Source organism: Macrobrachium nipponense, chromosome 1 (genome assembly GCF_015104395.2).
Source record: "Macrobrachium nipponense isolate FS-2020 chromosome 1, ASM1510439v2, whole genome shotgun sequence".
NCBI classification, from domain to species: Eukaryota; Metazoa; Arthropoda; class Malacostraca; order Decapoda; family Palaemonidae; genus Macrobrachium; species Macrobrachium nipponense.
In genome coordinates, this window is record NC_087200.1 from 189,343,645 (window position 1) to 189,361,087 (window position 17,443).

At 40.8% G+C, this 17,443-nt stretch overlaps 1 protein-coding gene and 1 pseudogene across 1 annotated transcript in view; one reads left to right on the forward strand and one right to left on the reverse strand.

Moving 5' to 3' along the window:
• Positions 1-4,074, reverse strand: part of LOC135220322 (pseudouridine-5'-phosphate glycosidase-like) — a 77,579-nt gene extending 73,505 nt beyond the window's left edge. Inside the window, 1 exon segment of the mRNA XM_064257560.1 lies at positions 3,975-4,074. The gene's annotated coding sequence lies outside the window, so the exon portion shown is untranslated.
• A 149-nt stretch (positions 4,075-4,223) lies between these two features.
• The window catches only part of LOC135219938 (threonine synthase-like 2), a 59,985-nt pseudogene continuing 46,765 nt past the window's right edge, over positions 4,224-17,443 (forward strand).

The window sequence follows — 17,443 nt, forward strand, 5'->3', positions numbered from 1 at the left end:
CTGGTGCTCCTGTGGGAGAGCACCATGAAAATGAATGCGAAGACGACAGTACGAATCAACTCTCTTCTTCAAATTCTACTGCAGAACCATCACTGTCCCAGGACCCTTACACCATTCCTGTGCAAGAATAAGGAGGAAGAATGAGTGCACACACACTCTGGAATCTCTCTCTTTCTCTCACCAAGTCGATCGACAGGTTCCGTGAGAACCCACCCAACAGCTTCTTCATACCCATAAAGGAATCAAATTAAGCAATCAGCAACATAAAGGGCATTATTTTAAGTATTGCCAACCAGAGAACCCTTACTCCCAGGCACTCGAACTCCACAGCATCTGAAAAACATGACATTTTTATAACAAAATAAGATTTTATATATATGCATACGTACTTACCAAGTAATTAAATAGCTATGGTAGTTTCTACTTTTAACAGCAGCTTTAGATTTAAAATTCGAGGTAGAATAGGTACAACATAGCTGAAGAGCTCAGTTGTTTATGCTCTATGACTATGCGTGCGGAGGAGGGAGGGCTCTGATTATGTACTTGATAAGTATATATAAGATATTTCATTATTATAAAAATGTCATTTTTATATAAGTAACTTACTAAGTAATTACATAGCTGAATCCCACATTGATAGGAGATGGGACTCATGGATATGTACTACTCCAAGGCATTTATAAATAAATGAAAATAAATTTCAATTAAATAAAAAAGCTAGCATTTTGGAAATGCTTGTTGTAACCTTACCTGAGAGAGATAGAGCAGGAAGACACTGCCTCCGATCACTGTTCATCTCGAAAAGTAGTGGACATGGTTATAGCATCAGGAGTTGTCCCTATTTTAGCGGGAGCTTTGCAGTCAAGGAGTACTCCGGTGACCACGAAAGCAAAACCAATGCCCTTGGCCTGGGTGTGAACGGCAGTAACTAACAAAATCTTACATGTACACAAAGTTAAAAACAATACCCATCTGATTAAAATAAATGACTGCTGGGTACTCCAATACCAAGTACCCCAAGGCTTCCCAGAACTTGATAACTTTATAAGAGGCGAGGAGATATAGGAAACAAAAAGAAGTAGTAAGTACTTTTTTCCCCTCATTCCCTAGAGGCCATGACAAGCCACAGAAAAAGGACCTAACATACTATAGGTCTCAAACAATGTTTCTACACTGTGTAAGTACCAATTGCCAAAAACTAATTGACATTTCCAGTATGGATGATTGTAGTCAGGGAGATATTAGGCTGAAAAGCTGAAGATGTGGCTACTGCCCAAATGTCATGAGCTTTCACCTTCAATAATGGCCAGATTTTTTCCTGGATACTCGAATGAGAGTAACATTAGTGTCTCTCAAGAAGAAGAAAGAAATAGCATTCTTGGAGAGAGGTCTCTTTGGATCTCTAACTGAACACCAGAGGTTAAAAAAAAACCCTCTAAGCTTCTTGGTTCTTTGAGTCAGTGTTTTAAGGCCCTCACTGGACATAACACTCTCTCTTGTTCTGAGGGACCAAGGATTCCTGTAAGACTCTTGATGGTGAAGGATCAAGGCCAAGGGTTGAAAGGGTTCAAGTCCTTTGCTAAGAACCCTAGGAAAACAAGCAAACCGCATCTCTCTAAATGAAACCAACCTGTTTATTAAGGTCTTGAAGCTCACTTGTCTGTGATCAGAGTCTGACGACTTAGACCAATACAGTTTGAAGGGCCAAATGTTGCAAAATGAACCTCGCAACGGGTTATTTACTGGTGTGCAAGATTTTATCGCCAAGATGGTCTAGCCTAGGGCTCAGTAGTCAGCCCTTCAAGAGGGACAAGTGAACATGATCAGCAAAATTCTAACAAGATTTGATTGCAAAAGTAAATATTTTTCTCATGATTCTACCCTTACAATAACTATATGAATACAGAACACATGAGGCCTTAATCAGAAAATCATCACTTCAACAATGGCCATGTGGTCCTTAGGGGGACCGTGGTCCGGTTAAACCTTAATGAACTACATATCATCAAATAAAATATCAACACGAGTCAGGGAACTACACTCATGTGAATTCTGATCACGACACTTTTTGTAAACTTGACATAATGAACTTCAACCCCCCATCCAATTAGTTACAACACATGGTAGCAATGATTTAGCCGGGAGCAATAAAAATTGCATCTTACCTCTAGTATGGTCAGGAAGGGAAAGGCAAAACATCTTGCCTGAAACGAACACTATAGCCTTCATGGCTGTTGATCAGTTAGATTTTTTGGCAACTTCATTCATTCAAACAATTGATCAGTAAACATAATAGTTATGGAACAAAATTACAAGATAAAACAAAATATGCAACAGGGTTTTCCACAAAAAAAACTTCTGTCAAAGACAGACTTGAAAAAACACACAAAGGCAATGCATATGAGAAAGAAACATTGCATTTGGCCGCTTGCTTTCTTCTTCGTGACTTCAGGGTCAAGACCACAGCAGATTCAAGTCAAGAGAAAATGGTGCACACATTTTTACACAAGAGAGAGAGAGAGAGAGAGACCGAGAGAGAGGAGAGAGAGGAGAGAGAGAGAGAGAGAGAGAGTATTTTTATACGATTTTTGGCATAATGCCAGGCACTGGGGCAACCAAGGCCATTCAGCGCTGAAACGGAAATTGACAGTGAAAAAGTTTGAAAAGTGTAACAGGAAGAAACCCTTGCAGTTGCACTATGAATGAATTGTTAGGAAAGAGTGGAAAGTAAGACGGAAGAAAGACATTATAAAAAGAGGTACAGTAACAGGAATGAAAGTGGTTGTAACTAGGGGCCGAAGGGACGCTGCAAAGAACCTTCAGTAATACCTACATTGCAGTGCATGAGGTGCACTGACGGCACTAACCCCCTACGGGAAAAAGAGAGAAAGAGAGACAGGCAAGGCAGTGTGGAAAGAACCATAAGGGTTCAGTTGTCATCAAGGCAGCATTCCCAACTCCACCTGCTACTACGGAGATCAACAAACACTGCTCTTCCTAAACACTCCTCAATTTTCCCATTGCAAAGAAAACCACTCAGCAACCTCTTCCCTCAGTGGGGAGGGGAACATTACCTGTGTGGGTCAACATTCTAAGGAGGCACCAGGCACTTGCAACATCTTTGTATTAGTGTTCTGTCCACATTTACCTAGGTAGTATACATGAAAAACATTAAGTATAAACATGACATAAACAGAAAGTATGATGGTTTTAAGTATAAACATGACATAAACAGAAACGTATGATGGTTTTAATACTCAGCCAGGACAGAGAGCATTGATCGGGACATTTATTCTACTAGATGGCAGCCAAAGAAAAAGTGCTTGACGACCACCAGTTAACCACCTTGTTCTCAAGTTTGGGCAACTGATAGTACTAACAACAAGCCCCAAGATAGCTATATAGCCTACTCCTACATTTCACGCAATGGTTTGTCTTCAATAGGAACAAAGTGTGTCACAGGTTAGGCTAAACGTACTAGTTAAGCTCTAGTACCTATGAATGGGGTAACTAGAGCAAATACAGTTTGGGTATATACTAGCTAACATTCCCAAACAGTTAGGATAGCCTAAATGTTACTCATGAAATAGGCTAAACTAACCGATCAATACCTAAACAAACTAATCTATGCATAGTTAACTTTGAAACACTGGTACAGGTTAACTTAACTCTAGCTAGGCCTACCCGAGTGCTGTCTGTCAATTTTATCAACAGCATTCTTAAGGGCAATAAGCTTCACGGTAGCCTCCGCAATTTACCATGAAGCAATACATACTAGGTAGTACAAGTACCATAAATTTCTACATGATGCAGGCGTAGCCAGTATAAATGGGTACCTAACCTAACTTCTTCGGTCCTTACATACGTTGATTGTTAACACAACTCAACTTAAAGTAAACTTACTTCGGTCCAACAATATCATTGTTTACTAGGCTACTACCTAATAGGTAGCAACCTAGTACTATATATCGTACTTTATGCAGGTTATGTAGTTTGCAGGGGTACTTGTAGTAAACGGGAGATGACTGTATCGTTAGTGTTACGAGTACCGCTCCTAGACACAGCCAGAAAAAACTGATTGAGAGAGAGAGAGAGAGAGAGAGCGAGAGAGGAGAGAGAGAGAGAGAGAGAGAGCAACACGTGGCCGGCCAACCTCTTTACCTGATCAGCTGATAAACGTATTCGGGTGACGTCGAACGTCATCCGACTCGTACACCGGTATTATATATTCGAACCTGCCATTCATTGACTACCTACCTAAACATGTCTTTGATACTTTATAAATAATTTGGAGTTAAATTAAATCTATGAAGATTAGGATGAATGCGATACATTCATACACTTAGGAATGTGATAGTATTTAAAATGTTCCTTGACAGATAGCCCAAGGCTCGGAACAAAAAAAAACTACTAGCCTATTCCTAGCTAGGTATTGAACTCTGGACATCGAATGAAGATTAGACAACAGTGATAAGACCCACTAATAAGGCTTAGGTAATCGGAGAGTAAACGAACTGCAATTATTAAGAGTGGTATGCCGATCTAAGTAAGTATTCGGACGTTGTCTTATGGAACAAAGTAGCCTACCTAGGTAGTTTAGGGTAGGCTAAAGGCCTGGCCCATGTTATTAGATCTTGACAAAACAAGTAGCCCACGTTATTAACTCGGGTAATCTAAGTATAGGCTATCTCCTTTCATATTCTCTTTCTCCCATCTTACATTCATCACTCCTAACAACCGATTCAGTGCAGATGTGAGGTTTTCCTCTTGGTAGGTATCTAGGTAGCTATAGTAGGTAGACCTTTCAAACTTTTACTTGCAATTTCCACTTCAGCACTACATTGGTCCTAGTGCTTGGCATTTAGCCTAAATTCTACATTCACTTCACCCTTGAATCAGTTGGTGAAACATGGTAACAAGGTACAGTTAACCGATAGGTAGTAAGTCAGTGGGTTACCAAGTCAGTGACTGGAGGGAACCTCCCCCCTTCCCAAACATACATACACACACATACACCATACCATTAAAGGTATGCTAATGATGAATAGTCTGGTAACACACAACACTCATTTACAAAATTCCTTGTAAGGATGCCCCGTCGTTTATGTCAGTCAATCAAGCAGATTTAGTAGATATACAAATAAAGCAGCATATGTATTCAGTTAGAACAGCCCAGACTTCAAATGCACTATTTATCCATCTGAGCAAAAAATCTCATTGTATACATTGGGGTGATGGCTCTGTAATTGCTAGGTGTAATGATCATGTTTCAAGAAATTTATTGGAATCAGCAATTATACAAATCACTAATAAAAAAAAACAAAATCTTAGTCTGGAACTGTACCATTTGGACCCATATACTATTTGTAAATGTTTATAAAGGGCCTTAAAATAAATTAATTAACTACTAGTTTTTAGTTATTAATTTTTTTCTCTCTTGCTCGCTGTAATTACATCTTATGTTTGTTTCTCGCTCATTGTCTGAATACTTTTGTACATTTTCATGTTAATAATACAAAGTGAATCTTTTTTCTAATTGAATTGCGTTTGACCACACTGCTCTTAAATCCTTAATCTAGCCTTCGGGATTTTACTAAATTTGTACTGTCCGGTCATATTTGCCTCTTTGTTTTCAAAATGTATTGTTTTCTGACTAAATTACCTCTGACCATGTGTGGGTGGCTGCTTTTCTAGCTTTAATCTAGGCCATGGACATTTTTTTCCTGTATTTAAAGTGAATTGGACCTTTAGTTAATCCTGTAATGTCCATTTGTGTAGTATGCTTACCTGTATGGTGTTTTCTCTTTGTGATCAGTCTTGCCTAAAGCAGTTCTTGTTTTTCAATTTTATTCTGTGACATTATCTTTATATATATATATATATATACGTATACATGTGCGTACACATATACAGGCAGTCCCCGGTCATCGGCAGACTCAGTTATTGGCGATTCAGTTTCATGTTGCATGTCTAACTCTGATAATCACTGATTTCTGGTTATTGGCGCTTTTCAGTTATCTGCGTTTTTTGCTTATCATCAAGCTGTCGGAACAGAACCTTGTTACTTACTGTTCACTAATCATCTGTTTACATTTTGATATACATACTGCAAGGACCTTCATTTTTGCTGAAGCTTGTTGTCTGAGTCAGTGGTATTTTAGTCAGTCTCCTCATGAGTATTAGTAAATTTTTTATAATTTAGTAATAATAATAATATAGTATACTTAGTTAGTTTAATGTCAAGGAGAGAATACAGGTAAACTTTTTTTTAAAGTTAGGATGAAGCTAAAAAGTGATACTTTCATATTTGCCTTAAAATTAACAGTACAGCGGACCCCCGTATTTGCATCTCCAGATTCGCAGACTCGCACATTCATGGATTTCTCTCAGAAATGTTTCACCGCATTATTCGCGGAAAATTGGCATTTTCACAGTATTTTTCTATGAGAAATGTCCACAAATTCCTGTTTTTTTTTTATCAATTTCATCATAGAATGCACTTTTTGTGATAAAACTATTAAAAAAACCAAGTATAAAATTTTTTTTGTGGGTTTTTCTTGATTTTTAACTAACAAAATAGGCTTTCAGTGTTTTTATAGGGGTTCTAACTATTCACGGGGGGGTTCTGGTATGCATCCCCCGCAAATACGGGGGGACCACTGTACAGTATACTGTAAAATGATTTTGCATATTTTGAAAAAAAGTGTTCATGGATTGTTATATCATTCCAGGATAAAGCACAATGAAATACTGTAGCACCAGAGGACAGGAGAAGAATCTTACCTTTGAAGAAGTTCTTTTTTCTGGTAACTAAATCTTCAGTATGTTTCATTTTTTTTTAACAAAAAGATTTCTTGCAGGTACTGCTGTAAAACCTGCTTCAGTATTAAAGGGTACATATCCCTAAACCCCTAAGCATATGAAATTGCTCAAAGTGCATTTAGTTTGTGTAATGTGTTTGTGTGTTCATCAATTTCAATACCAGTGTAAAAGCAAATACGGGTTGAATTTAATTATTTTACAATTCTGTAGTTCAGCAGCTTCCATGCTTTGCTACATTTTTGGTCAACATAGCTTTTTCTTATTCACTCTACTCCCCCAAAAAATTTCCATCACTAATATATTTTGGCGCACAATATGTTATAATTACCGTAAATGTTGGAATGTTTGTTTTTATCAGTTGCCCAATGTATAGAAAAACATAGTAACAGATTTTGACAAATAATTTGCACTTTTTCTAGGTAAACAACCCAGAGCCTTTAATATAGGAGTATCTTTCAGTGCAAGCTGCATTTGGTCAAAAACTTGGTTACAAGTCAGTTATCCGGGTGGTGAGTGTGGGGGTATCCCTCACTCACCAACTTTTGCCTTCACTTTTCCTATTACTACAGTGTTGCAGTAGAGGTGTGTTTAGATATAAAGGCTTTGGTTTGTATACAGGCAGTCCCCGGGTTACGACGGGTTCAGCTTACGACGTTCCGAGATTAAGGCGCTTCTCAATTATATTCATCAGAAATTATTTCCAGGGTTACGATGCCTACAATGCTCATCTGGCAGAAGAAATATGACACCAAAAATGCAAAATAATCAATATTTGAAGGTTTATTTTTATGACAAATGCAATAATAATGCAGTTTATATAGTTTTAAATGCACCCAAAACATGTAAAGTAAGGTTTTCTTGGGATTTTTGACGATATTCCGGCTTACAACGATTTTCGGGCTACAACGCGTCTCAAGAACGGAACCCCCGTCGTAACCCGGGGACTGCCTGTACGTACTTAGGAAAACTACGTACTATTGTTATTCAGAATTTATTTGTTCTTACAGAAATACAAGCCATTGCTGTTTATATAGGAGACTTATTCCTTCAGTGGGAGGTCAGTTCCCATGAACTAACTAGAGTTGAATGCCACCATGGAAATGCCATGCTACAGATTACATGACTCCTAACCTCTTACTGGTCTGTCAAATAAGTTAGCGAGAGAAGTAACGCCCTTAGCAGAATGCAACTTATAGTGCAAGATTTACTTGGGTAGAAATGCTTTGGAAAACCATAACTGCTCTTGTAAGTGACAACAAGCTGGAGGCATACTAGTTCCATCTATTACAGTAACCCCTTGATGAAAACTATAGGAATACATAAAACAGCAAATCCATACCCTTGCTCCCCCATTCCTTGTCAATACTACATAACCATAAACACTAATTATGCTAATACACAACCATCACAATTTAGACTAAAAGCTTGATACAAAAGGCAATTAGCTAGCATGTTTTCCTATTTTTTTCCTACACAAATTGAACCCCCTGACGCCATCCCCTTGACGAGGTGGTGGCTTACGGATCCACTGTAGGGAGAGTATGTGCTTTAGCGCCTACTCTCTCCGCTGTGGATTCAACCAAACATTGGGACCTGTAACTCTTTTACTCATCCTCCTATTAATTCTCCCCTTCCCTTCTTCCTCTTTCATTGATGACCTTTGCATGGCATTGAATTATGGGCACCATTGTGCTTGTAAATTTGAAGGAAGGTGGAGTGTGAGGACATGTTGCTCACCTGTAGAACCAGAGTATTCAACATGGTCAACCAAGGAGAAAGAAATTTTATGTCAAGCTATGCCCTAGGTACTTGACCTGGTCTGACGAACTAACGACCTTTATAAAGCACTGTAGGTATGGGTGTATATTCAAGTGAGATTCCCAGAGTAGTTGCTGCTTTAGGCGACGTTGTTGCTCGTCCCCTTGCTGGCCCTCCATGGTGAGAGGGGACCTCATCCTGGATGAAATGGAGTTTTCGTATTAAATCTAATATTGTAATACCTACCTGAACACCTGAATTAGCCCTGGTCACCAGACCAGCCCAAACAACACCCCACAAAATTACCCACACTTAGGTAAAATTTTAACTGCCAACATTACCAATGCTGCAAGTAAACATTGTTACTGAGTCACCTGTCCACGGTTGGCAACGCTGCCACCAGCAACCGGCTGACAATGACTACTTACGTCAATCACTACATCATTAATCGTTTGATGAGGGGAGGAGGGTGGTTGTCATTTAGGTGTTCAGGTAGGTATTCCCATATTAGTTTTAATATGAAAATCCATATGCAATACACCACCTGAAACACCTGAATTAGCCGATTTACAACATTTAAATGGAGGTGGGCTCACTCATTGTTTCAGCCCAACCAACCAATGTACATTGGTATAAACTCATTAAACTATTACCTTGGATTAATACCATTAACTCACCTTCAATCAATGCTCAGGTAAGAAACGGAAGGAACGAGTACCTCAGCATTTGTCTAATCAGTCTAAGTCTCGTCTTGGTCACGTCTAACCTCCCATGAAGTATCATAAACTTCTCATGTGTGGAGGGGAACTAAACACCTTGCATGTGGCTGTAAAGCCTCCCATGTATAAAGGATAAGTCCCAAGGGCAGATCCTTCCTGAAGCCTCCCATGTGGTATCATATATGTACCTCTCATGTATGGAGTGGAACTGAACATCTCCCATGTGGCTGTTAGCCTCCCATGTATGGAGAATAAGTTCCAAGGGCAGATCTCTCCTGACATCCACTGAAGGTGAATCCAGTAGTTGCAATGAGGAGCTGAGGCAATGAAAAACAACATACTTACTAGGGATAGTACACCAAACCAGACATAACCCATGAAAAGTAGGCAGACTAATTCTACAAAAAACGAGAAATCAATAAAACTACTACCTCCCCTACCGAACCCGAGCTAATTGCCAACTACTGCAACACTGAATTAACTGCTACGAATGGCCCTAGCGAGTAACCCCCCTCTGAAACGAACTGTACATCTCTTAAGTAGAAAGAAGTGAGTACTGATACTGATTTCCAAGATGCCGCTTCTAAAATCCTGCTTACTGAGAAATTCTCAGGAAGGCTGATGACATTGCTATACTCCTGATACTATGCGCTCTAGGGCACAGAATATTGTTATCCGAAATTGTCTCCGGAAAGGGATTGGGAAATTACTTCCCTTAAGAAAAAACTGATCGCATTTTTCTATAGTGGTCTTGAGCGATTCCTGGGCAAAATGAATAAAGACCGCGGCCGCTGCAATAATTTGGAAGTGCACGACAGGTAATATTTAAGTGCTCGCACTGGACAAAGACGCATCTCAACAATGTCACCTCTGACGAAATCCCCTAGAGACAAAACCTTAAACTCTCTTGGAAGGGGGTTAGTTTCTGACTCTGACCTAGCCACAAACTCCGGAAGATACAAGAGATACAAATCCTTCCCTGCAAACGAAATTGATCTCGAGACAGCCTAAATTTCCCCCACTCCTTTAGCTGTAGCCAGTGATATCAAAAGCAAAACTTTCTCAGTAAGTTCTCGTAAGGACAAATTCTCCAGAGGTTCAAAAGCTTGCGAACTTAACATTTTAGAACTTCCGCTAAATCCCACGGAGGGGCCTAAAGCGGAACAATCAGACGTTCGATCTTAAAAGATCTGAGAAAATCATGAAGAACTCTACTATTAGAAATCTCTGGTAAATGAAATCTAAAGGTGCTAGCTAACATGGATCTGTAGCCTGCGATAGTAGAGTAAGGGGGGGGGGGGAAGAGAGAGACTTGGATTTTCTGAGGAAAAGAAGAAATCCGCGACTTTTGCTATTGTAGGGCGAGAAATACTATGCCTTTGTCCCCTGCACCATGTACGGTACATCGCTCACCTTACCTGAGCTGAAATAAAGGATATTATAATTATTATTATTATAACTTCCTTGTCGACTTCCTCAGGCACATAGAAAGTTGTTGAACCACTCCTTTCGAAAGACTGGCATCTCAGGCTACTCACTGCACAGTCTCCACGCAGCTAGGTTGAGCGTCGGAAGGTTCTTGTGATAGTGATGAAAATGAGGCTGTTTGACAAGATCCTTCCTTCGTGGCAGGAGGATCGGAGGTTCGGACAGCAATTCCAAGAGATCTGGGAACCCAGGTCTCTTGAGGCCAAAATGGAGCAGTTAGGGTCATCTCCTTATTCTTGCACCCTCTTAGCTTTGTCAGTACCTGATGAATGAAGCCAAACGGAGGGAAAGCATATACGTGTAGATTGTCCCACAGATGAAGCATAGCGTTCGTCCTGCAAGGCGTAGGGTCCGCCCAGAGAGATATACCAGGAGACAATAGTTTAACCTTGTGGCAAACAGGTCCACCGTGGCTGGCCACCTCTTTAACAGCGATTGGACTACCTCTTGCGCTAATGTCCATTCGCTTCCTCGGACTTCTTTCAAACGGCTCAGTGCATCTGCTAGGACATTGAGCTTTCCTGCAATGAACTGGGGAAGTAGCAAGACCTTGCGGCTTTCGCACCAAAGTATGATTCTCTGCACGATGATGGTGAAGGTTGACGATTTTATACCTCCCTCTCTCTTAGGGTAAGCTAGTGCTGTAGCGCTGTCTGAAAAGAGTGCTACGACTTTCCCCCGAACTTAATCTTTGAAGCTTAACAGGGCCTCCTCTATGGCTCTTAATTCTCGGACATTTATTGACTCATTCCGATCCAAAACCCTTCAAAGGCCCTCAGCCTGAGCTTCTTCCAGGGTTGCGCCCCAACCCTGATTCGAGGCATCGGAATACAGATGGATGTCCGGAATTGGGAGGGCAAGACTTACACTGGTGGTCAGATGAACCTCTTCTGACCTCCATCGAAGATCCTTGAGACAGGAATTGTCTCAAATTATCACTGCGTTCTCTTCCCGAAAGTCCCAGCAATTCTTGAGATGTACCTGCAGAGAACACATCCGGCAACGAGAGCATGGAACTAGAAGGGACAGAGATGACATCCTTCCCAGAAGACTTCACTCTTTTGCAAGTTGTGCTTTGTCTGAGAGGAAAAGCTTGACTTGACTCACAATCTAAAAGCTTTCAAATGAGGCGTCTGAATCTCCATGCCGAGATAGGTAATAGTCAGAGAAGGGGACAGGGAACTCTTCGTCATGTTGATACGAATCCCTAATGTCTCGCAGAGGTTTAGAAGGAAGTTCCTTGCTCTTGGAGCCTCCTCCCTGGAAGAAGTTTGAATTAGACCAATCATCCAGGTACCTCTCATGCGGAAGCCCTGACGATGCATGATAGCAGAAAAAGGAGCCATCGCCCTCAGTGAACACCTGAGGTGCTGTGGTTCGTCCAAAAAACAGAGGACTTTGAACTGGAAGGTTCCCAGTGGACCCAAGAAACGAAGGAATCTCCGAGATTCTGGATGTATTGGAACTTGGAGATATGCATCCTTGAGGTCCACTGACACTATCCAGTTGTATTTTTGGACTGACCTCAGCACCGAGTGAGTCGTTTCCATGCAAAACTTCGTGGAAACGATGAAACGGCTCAGGCCTGAAAGATCTATGATGGGCCTCCAAGAACCGTCCGCCTTGGAGGTTATTAAGATTCGGCTGTAGAAGCCCGGAGGGGGGGGAGCTAGTTCTAACGCTCCCTTGTCCCACAAAGAACGAATCTCCGTTGTCAAAGCCTTCCCCTTGATGGTTGACGGGGAATAGCTTGAAAGAACTAACAGGGACTTGGATAGTGGAGGGGCAGAATTGAAAGGGATCTTGTACCCTACTCTCAAGACCTCCACCACCTAACTCTCCACACCCAACTTCTCCCAGGTTGTTACAAAGGGGGACAAACAACCTCCTACTGGCGTCGACGAGGGCAGTGTCTCCTATCTCCAAAAACCCTTCTTGCCAGAAGAGGGTTTAGAGGAAGCAGAAGAAGGTTTGGATGAAAACCTGACTTTCTTGGGAGACCTGACCGGGGAAGTTCTTAGGAGACCTGGCCGGGGAAGATGAACCGGTGTGCTTACCTGGAGAGGATACATGCACACCTTTAGGGGACCTAGTGCTCTGAGCAGCAACCTGAATAATGGCTTGCCGAGACACAACTACAGACGTGGAGGAAACAAAATTCACCATAGATGATACATCTTCCTCTGGGAAATGAGGTGGGAGATGGCTCAGGTAAAGGTCCCTCATCTTCTTACCGACAAAGGTAGTACAACTAGCCGAGACATTCACTTGATGAGCTAAACCTATTGACACTGACGTGATAAGGTTATCGAATAAAACAGGATCTGAAGGAGTATACCCATCCCATTTTAAGAAACCCATGAGGCCCGAGAGCATCCACATAGTATGACAGAGCTTCAGACTGATTCCCAGAGGTGTCTTCCAGCAGGGCCACTTCTCTCACCGAAATACCAACAAATCTGTTACCTGCAGGGACCTTGGCAAGGAGAGCCTCCACTGATACTTAAGAGGTGCTCTGAAACCTGAAGTAGGGTTACCCGCTACTCCATATCAGGGCTTACGACTGAGAATAAGAGCTGAGTCCTGCCTACCAGCCCCCCACTACAGCAGCTAACCGAGAGTCCGCCTCCCCCAGAGCTTGTTCCACACACCCAAACCATCGCAACTTGCATGATGGATGCGAAACCAGTGGTTTGGTAGAGAAAAGTTCTTCAAACATAGCTTGGCTAGGTTTAAAAGGTTCCTCATTAACTTTCGACTGAGGAAACAGATGGTGAATTAGGTCTATCAATCTTCGATAATCAATGTCTCCCACAATTGGACAGCCTGTTACCGGAGGAGGAGGAGGAGGACCTACGTCCTTGACAGAAAAATCTCTACATTTTCCAAATACACCTGAGTGGAAGGAGACGCAGAGGCAAGACCAACTCCCGGAATACCACCCTGACAAGATAGAGAACCTACCCTTCCCTGACCTACACCTAAAGACTGAGCATCGGGAGACATCAAACCCGGATTTGAGCCAATCTCAAAGGGTTGCGCAAAATCAACACCTCTACCAAGAGATGCAGAAACTACCGACCAACTCAAGGTTTTTGCAGAAGCAAAACACATCTGGAGCTTTGCAGACCTAGCGCTTCACGACCTTGATTCAACCACTTGGATTGACTCGAACTAATACTATCCAAGGGAGATTTTTTCCAGAACATGTGATGTATGCACACGCGACGTCCATCGCTGCTAAACACGAAACATCCGGACGTAACTGTCCTTGCTGAGCAACCATCGGTCTCAACAAAGTCCGGAAACCTGGACGACCTGCTACCAAATCCGACACCGAATTAACCCCAGTACCTAAATCCAACGGAATATCTCCTACCTTAGGAGGGACGGACGGAAAAAGGAAAACAGAGGAAGATACACTGGGAACTACTCTTGGTCCAGTGATCGCAGAAGTGGGACAGGTAACTGAGGCACCTGCTGCAGCAACACTGAAATGAGCAGAAAACAAAGGAATACCCATAGAAGTAATCTGCGAAGCAGGGAAGACATCAACACCTCACCCAAACAGGCTGCGGAACGTGACAAAGCTGCGTTAGAAGCAAAAGTACTCTCATGAGGGAAACCCAAAGGAGAAGGTAGGAAACCCCACTGAGGAGGGGTGGGCTGCTGAATGTTTTGAAACTGAAACAGAACCCCCCAAAAAAGGGGAAAGAGAAATTGAAGACCCCGGGGATATAGAAGGATTAGAAGCCATCCTTTTAAGGGAAAGAAAATAAATTGAACCCTTACCACCTTGAAAATCTAAATACTACATATTATTACAGAATTCAGAGAAATTCTTAAGAACCTGGTCCTGAATATTACAGAAAGCCAAAAGAAAACACTGCCTAACTAAAGACCTATACCCCTGTGAAAGGCCTAAAAGATCAGCTAAATTGAACTGAGCAATGCATTAGTATTAATATGCTGCATTACACAAGTTCTGGGTGAAAAATATGGACCCTTCTCTGAGGAGCCCATGAAACTTTTACACTACTTACTATAGTACAAAAATAAGATAGGGAAAAATATACCTATACTCGTTTTTTTTTTCCATCTGTCCACCGCCTGTGGTGCTTGCGCATGGTAACACTGCGTCCTGGGCTTTAAATAGTTACACTATGTGTAAGTTTTAGGTAAATTAAAGGATATCTGGGTGTACATTTGCAACTGAAAAGTGTTTTAATAATTTACTGTATGCGAATTACATTGTTAATATTCGAAATAGGATATTGTTATTATTGTTGAATGTAAGGTGCCTTTTCAGGGTGGTGAATGGAACAGCCAGACGCAGTGGCAGGAAAAGCGTTAAAACACACATTATAAAAATCAAAAGTATATACTGATATACTTACGTGTAATGAAGTAACACGTAGCTTAGTAGCAGAGTAGGTGTGGTCCAATAAAGTTGACATCTTTCATAGTGAACAGCTAGAGAAGCAATTTTCCTGCCACTGCGTCTGGCTGTTCCATTCACCACCCCGAAAAGGCAGCTTACATTCAACAATAATAACAATATCCTATTTTGAATATTAACAGTGTAATTTGCATACAGTAAATTATTAAAACACTTTTCAATTGCAAATGTACACCCAGATATCCTTTAATTTACCTAAAACTTACACATAGCGTAACTATTTAAAGCGCGGGACGCAGTGTTACTATGCGCAAGCACCACAGGCGGGTGGACAGATGGAGAAAAAGCGAGTACAGGCAGTCCGTGGGTTACGATGGGGGTTCCGTTCTTGAGACACGTCGTAAGCCGGAACATCATCAAAAATACTAAGAAAACCTTACTTTTAATGCATTGGGTGCACTGAAAACTATGTAAACTGCATTCTTATTGCATTTTTCATCAAAAAAACTTCAAATATTGATTATTTTGCATTTTTGGTGTCATATTTCATCTGCCAGATCAGTGTTGTAGGCGTTGTAACCCTGGATAAACATGCGTCGTAACCATGGAAATAATTTCTTATGAATATAATTGAAAAGCGCTTTAACCTCGGAACGTCGTAAAGCCGAACATAGTAACCCGGGGACTGCCTGTATAGTTAGAGCAACAGTTATGTCAAGCCCATTTAGAAAATACGTAATCAAATGGTTCCTAATGGAGTATCAGAATACAGAGATCTAATAATTGATAAGAAAAGGAGAAACTTAACTTGTAATAATGACAAGACTAGACCAAAATTATTAAATCAACACAGATAAACTACATACATACTAAGGTTAATAATGAACTGCAATGTTTCAAATGAATGTTGGGGATTTAGGATTCTCTGGGACCTTTTTAAAGGGGCATTTTGCTGTCACTGAGGCTATGGTAAGCAATAGGATTGTCTTAGCCACCAGTAGTCTGTAATGATACAAAAAAAAAGAAACTCAAGCTTATACAGTTTACTTTTATTAACATATCATTCATGTTCACATTAGACAGTCCTATTCCTTGTGGCAGCACAACCCTACCAAACCAATAAGCTAACTTAAATCTAAGTATTCATTGCAAAAAAAAAATATCATTCATAGTAATAAATTGTTAGATAATGCTATTACATGAAAAATTTTATGTAAAGTAGTTGTCAACATGAACGCTTACAGACTCTAGTAAAAGAAAAGCTACTTATCATTAGTATAATCTTCTCCAAGGAAAAAACCAGAAAAGCACATTACAAATCAATGTGAAGATGAAAGAATGAGAGAAAAAGAAATGAGCAAATCAGTTATAATTCCTCTGAAACTGGGAGTAGCAGTAACAGGTGTGCTTAGACTGAAGAGCTGAATACACACATGGGAATGACAAACTAGTGTTGGCACTGGGATTCCCAGATGTGTGGCCAATAGGGAACTGTTTTTTTTTTTGTTTTTTTTTCTCATCTTCATTTTACACTGTCCTCTCTTTGATTGGTGCAGACAGCTCATGTAACTGATGGGACTTGAATTAAAAGTATTCTAAGCCATACAACCATAGGTAGTATATAAACAACATAAACTAAATGTATATGCCAGAGTTAATAGGCACTTTGAAATAATTCTTTTGGTCACATGGCTATGCCATCTACAAAGAGTGGGTAACCTGTCATTTTGTGCTTACCAATACAGTACTGATTTGTAGTAAATTATGAAATTTATAAGTTTTAGAATATTCACCTAGGAACCAGTGGCAGATTTAAGGGCAGCACCTGGTTAGGTGTCTGCCCCCTTCCCCCCCCCCCCCCCCCCATGGAAATAAATATTAGAACATTGTTGTCTTTCAATAATATATATATATATTAGTACTAGTGCCATTTACCTGTTAAGTATTGCTATAAAGTTTTTCTCATTTACAGGGTATGCCAAAGATGGTGGACTTTACATGCCAGAATTTTTTCCTAGCATAAGGAATGAAGAATTGGAGCGGTGGTCTAAGTATTCATACCCAGAGCTAGTTTTTGCTCTTGCTCGGAAATTCATTGACGAGGAGGAAATTTCATGTGCAGTTTTAAACGGTATGAGGCATTGCACAGTACCTGTATTAAAGCTGTAGGGTGTCCATGAGTCACGGTGGTGCTGACTATGGCGTTTCCAATCAGACTGGTGCTTTTTCAAATAGTATAGTAAACATTCATTAAGAA